Genomic DNA, 6,307 nt, shown 5'->3' with positions numbered 1-6,307 from the left:
GTAGAAAAAATAATTATATTGTGTCAAAACAGAAACCATTTCATTTGCATAAATGTGACCCGAATTAATATATTTTGACACCAGACAAAGCGATCCGAATGTGACATAACACTTGTCCAGGAGGTGTGTTTGGAATATAAAAAGTTAATATAAACAGAATCCCATCAAATTTGCAAATGAATTTATTAGAATTAGAATATATGTTAAAAAAAAGGCCAAATGACTATTTCCCACCCAAGGTTTGATGTTTTCTCAAGTTTCCACCCTTTAACTATGGAAACACCAAACACCCACTCATGACCGGTTAGATTTAACAAAACTTTAACGGTGATAAGGGTAAAATCATTATTTTTACTATAATATTAAAAATAAACTAAAATAGAATCTATTTTGCCCCCCTAAACTTTAAAAACTAAAATTTTCCCTCAGCCTAAGTTTTAAAAAATCGTCGTTTCACCCTAGGGTTTCGTTTTGAAATCTCCGACGACATCTCCGGTGACATTACCGACGGCCTCTCTCTTCCGAAGCTTCCTCTCCTTTCGGCGAACTCTTTCCTCCCATTTGGATGTCCGATCGGAGTCAGAGAAGTCGTGGAAGACGAAGAACTTCGTCGGGGAAGATGAAGTTCTTCGTCTTCCCAGTTGTTGTCGTCTGGGAAGACGACTCGTCGTCCTCTGGGAAGATGAGTTGTCTTCATCTGGGAAGACGATCGTCTTCCCAGATGATGAAGATGAGATCGATCGATCTCGTTTTCGTCATCTGGGAAGATGATTTCTCTTTCCAGATGACTTATCTCTGCGTCGGATGCGTAGTGCAAGAGTTGAGGGCGACCATCGGTGGAAGAGAAACCGTCAAGAGGGGAAGACGACCGGTGATGGCGCCGGAGAAAGTGAAAGGGTTTGGAAATAAACCCTAGAGGGGAAATGTAATCTTTTCAAACTTAGCTTAAGGAAAAAATGTTAGTTTTTAAACTTTTAGGGGGGAAAATAAGATTAAATTTACCACCGTTAGGGTTTTGTTAAATCTAACCGACCATGGGTGGGTGTTTGGTGTTTCCATAGTTAAATAGTGGAAACTTGAGAAAACATCAAACCTTGGGTGGGAAATAGTCATTTGGCCTAAAAAAAAAAGAAAACTCAATCAAATCCAATTGGTTCTTTTACACTTAATAGTCTTTCATCCCCATTTTTGAATTTAATTTTCATTTTTGAATTTAATTTTCATTTTTGAATTTAAATATTTAAGTTATTATATTTTTCAATATATTTATATTTGTAATTTATTTTTTAATTTTATTATTTAATATTAAATTTTATATAAATTCTAATTGTAAATTTTATAAAATATATATAGTTTTTTTTTGGGAAATTAAATTAAATATCCATTTTACCTTTTTATTAAGCAAAATGCTCATTTTCTTTATTCCTAAGCAAAAATACCCATTTTTCCTATTCCTAAGCAAAAATGTCCTAAATATTTTTTAAAATATCAAAACTACATTTCACTACATCTATATAAACTTTCTCACTGTCACTCCCACTACATATATTTCGCATATCACTCAAACACTTATTCTCACTCTCATTTTAACTTAATATTAATTACTACAGGTTCATTCAGAAAGAAGAAGTTTGTATTTTTGAATTCGAGTCAAAAAATTAATTTGTGAAAAAAGAGGTATTTATATGAATTTTAATTCAAATTTTAATTTTATTTGTTAAATCTAATTCATATGTCATGTAAATGGGGCATTTGAATATTTGATAATAATTTAGAGGTTAAATAAAATGTTAAAAAAATATGAGAGGACATTTTGATATTATACAATATAAAAAATATTTAAATAACATGTTAATAATAGATAGATGCATTTTGAAACAAGACAACATACAAGGGTGTTAAAGTAATATTATATAATTATGAGGGGTAAATGAAATGTTAAAAAAATGAGGATATTTCGATATTAAACATTGTACTAACGTTTTAAATGAAATATTAGGAATAAATAAATACATTTTGATACAAGATAACACACAAGAATGTTAAATGAAATATTAGATAATTATAGGGGGTTAAATAAAATTTTAGAAAAATATGAGAGTTTTTTATATTAAACATTGTAAAATGATTTTAAATGATATATTATGAGTATATAGATGCATTTTTATATATGACAACATGTAAAGGTGTTATATGATAAGTTAGATAATTATAGGGGGTTAATTGGAATGTTGAAAAATATGGGAGGTATTTTGATATTAAATTTTGTAAGACAGTTTTAAATGAAATGTTAAAAGTTGATAGATGCATTTCCATAGAAAACAACATGTGAGGGAGTTATAGAAATGCCTCATAATTATGGGGGATAAATGAAATATTAGAAAAATATGAGGTGTTTTGATATTAAACATTGTAAGAATGTTTTAAATGAAATATAAGGAATAGATAAATGTATTTTAATACAAGACAACATACAAGGATGTTAAATGAAATATTAGATAATTATAGAGGGTTAAATAAAATGTTAAAAAAAATATGAGAGTTTTTGATATTAAACATTGCAAACCGGTTTTAAATGATATGTTGTAAGTAGATGATGCATTTTCATACGATATAATATATGAGAGTGTTATATGAAATGTTAGATAATTATAAGGAGTTAATAGAATGTTGAAAAAGAATTTGGGGAGTATTTTGATATTAAACATTCTAAGACGGTTTTAAATGACATATTATGAGTAGGTTGAGATATTTTGGTAAATTATAAGTGGCATATATATCATTGGAATAGTTATTATGAATTTTTTCTTATAAATGTTTAATTTTTCCAAAAAATTTATTATTGTAGGATTCATAATTAAAATGGTTGATTATGCATCAGTTTGTTTCCAAGAAGAATAAATTCAACGTGATGACAACACAATGAAATATATTGAAAGATGTAAACAACTGATTAAAATTCCCTCTGGAATAACATTTAAGGGATTTATTCAACTTTTAAAGGAACATTGCAGTCTTAATCCAATTAAAAACTACTTTTAACTATCTATACAGCCAAAAAAAATTGAGTTCGACCGTCTTATATAGATTCAAAATGATAAAGATGTCTAAGGTCTTATTGATATGTGTCAATACTTTTAAGAATGTATTTCTATTTTTGTTATATATACCTCGATCGAAAGGCAAAAAGAAGAAAAAAAAAAGACAAATTAGTGAAGTGAAAAAAAAATATGATTTGAAAGACTTGATTAATTTCAGTAACGATGCATTGTATATTGTAAACTTATAGGCTCATGGAAAGAAAGATAAGATTCCCGACTGGGATGACTTTGAGAGAAATGACATGACTGATATTCCTCTTGATGAGGCAGAGTTTAAGCAAATGTCACCAGTTACCGCGGGTATAAATAGTTTACAACTTGAAGATCTTATTTTGGGTGGTAGAAATTATTTTGGGTCATTTTTTGTCAATGTCCATACTAATCCATTTAAGTGGCTTCCTGATTTTCCTCCATAGTCATTAACATCATTAAGTGATACATAATCGATCTGAGAAGGGAATGCTATAAAGCTTGGTGATATTTTTTATAACAAAAAACACTTAAAAGATGTTGTGAGCCAATTTACCCTAAAGAAAGGATTTCAATACAGGGTAAAGAAGTCTGACACGAGGCAATGGAAGATTATGTGTGATGATGAAAAATGTCATTGGTATATATCTGCAACCAAAGCCAAAGTCAATAAAGTCTTCCAAATCATTAAAATGAATTCAACTCATACATATTCAGTTGATCAAATAATGTCACGTCATCAACAAGCTAGGGCCCAAACTTTAGGTCAATTATTGAGGTCAAAATTTGTATTGATTGATCGAATTTATCAGCCTAAAGAAATAATTTTGGGTGGTAGTTTACAGCTTGAAGATCTTATTTTGGGTCATTTTTTGGCAATGTCTATACTAATTCATTTAAGTGGCTTCTTGATTTTCTTCCATAGTCATTAACATCATCAAGTGATACAGGATCGATCTAAGAAGGGAATGCTATAAAGCTTGGTGATATTTTTTATAACAAAAAACACTTGAAAGATGTTGTGAACCAATTTACCCTAAAGAAAAGATTTCAATACAAGGTAAAGAAGTCTGACATGGGGCAATGGAAGATTATGTGTGATGATGAAAAATGTCATTGGTATATATCTGCAACCAAAGCCAAAGTCAATAAAGTCTTCCAAATCATTTAAATGAATTCAACTCATACATATTCAGTTGATCAAATAATGTCACGTCATTGACAAGCTAGGGCCCAAGCTTTAGGTCAATTATTGAGGTCAAAATTTGTGTTGATTGATCGAATTTATCAGCCTAAAGAAATAATTGTCAACATTTTCAATTGGTATAAAATTGATATTTCATATTCACGGGCTTGACGATCAAGAAATTAGGCTTTAAATTCACTAAGAGGCTCACCAGAAGAATCATTTATGCTATTACCAGATTATTGCTATAATTTACAACATACTAATTTAGGAATCATGATCGTTATTGAAACGAATGATGATTATCGATTTAAATATTTTTTCATGGCATTAGAATGTTTCGTCTGTGCATTTAGATAATATCTTTAACTTGTTATTTGCATTGACGTTGTTTTCCTTAAAGACTGATATCTAGGTTATTTATTTTTTACAGTAGGTCTCGATGGTAATAAACAGATATATCCCATTGGTTTTGGTGTTGGTAAAAAAGAAGATCATGACATGTGGTATTGGTTTCTCAGAAAGGTTAAAGAATGCATCAATGACATCCTTGAGTTGGCGATATTCTTGGATCAACATCATGTTATATATTTTGCAATGGCTGAAATCTTTCTAGATATCTACCATGGGTGTTGTTGTCATCACCTTCTGTGTAACATATGAACAAAGTACAAATATGACTCAACAGTAACATGTTTAAACATGTATAAAATTTTTATTCTATTTAACATTTCATAAATCTTGATCATAAAGTTCTCATGTTATTTATTAACTTGCAGGTTGTGGGTGCATATTAGAAAGCCGTAACATCATATACAAAAACAGATTTTGAGGTTATGATACAATCTCTTGATGCAATGAATTCTCAAGTTAAGGCTTATCTACGTGAGGTCAAATTTCAACAATATAGCAGGGTACATTCCCTAAGACATTGGTACACCATATTTGTTAATAACCAACATAAGGGAGATGTGCTCAAATAGATAATTATTAATAACTAGGTATGTACTTGCATAATTTCTTTTCTTGTAAAACCATCGCTATAATGTGCCTCGAATAAACTCGATGAGCATCATGATAGACAGACCCCGTGCATGTTTGACAAGGGCATTAAATAACTATTGTTACCCTATAGATGGAAGAGAAGATCAACCATCATGTGTTAAAGTTTGCGTGTTTGGAAGTTCAGCCAATTACATCTCTTCGATTTTAGGTTGTTGGTTTTGGTGGATACATAAGCATTATAGACTTCAATGAAATGCTTTGTACATGCAGAAAGTTTCAACTTTTATGTATTTCGTGTAAGCATACAGTTTTTATTATAAGACATATGAGACTCACAAATCTCAACGCATAGGTTTATCCATTCTTCTGCATCAAGTTTTACCGTGCAATATATGTGGAACCTATCAACCCTCTCGAATGTTGTTCAAATGATATATAATCGATGTATTTTGATTAATGTTTCAGATGAGTAATTGTGTTCATATTAAAGGATTTTGACAAGAAAATTAAAATTTTTAATTTATGTTCACATCATATGTAACAATGGTAATATGATATTTACATGTTGTTTCAAGAAATAAAACATAGAAACATGTAAACTATCTTATACCTTGTAAATTGATTTGAAGTTTGGAAGCTTGAATCACTAAAATAAGTGATCTCTTGACTTGCACCCTTCAAGGAAAAAAAATGGAAGAAAAAGAAAAGCTTTTCCCAGCCAAGAAGAAGAAGAAGAGAAAATGGTATATTTTTCTTTATTTTCTCTCACATTTATTGCATTAAAACTTGATATTTATCAAGTTAAAATATATGTTTAATTCTCATTGGTTGATAATTAAGAGAAAGGAGAATTTGACACATGTTAAATAATTTATGCCCAAAATTATTCATTCTAACTTTCTCAAGAAAATGTGTATTTTTACTGACCATAATTCTTTGATCAGAGTTAAAGTAGAAATAATATCCTCAACTTTCTTTGGATAACCGACCCTTTTTTGCTCGGGACTCTAGTTTATCAGTTCTAACCACTTTGACAAATGTTGGA

The sequence above is a fragment of the Mangifera indica genome, chromosome 4, assembly GCF_011075055.1.
Source record: "Mangifera indica cultivar Alphonso chromosome 4, CATAS_Mindica_2.1, whole genome shotgun sequence".
NCBI lineage: Eukaryota > Viridiplantae > Streptophyta > Magnoliopsida > Sapindales > Anacardiaceae > Mangifera > Mangifera indica.
This window is presented reverse-complemented; position numbering follows the sequence as displayed.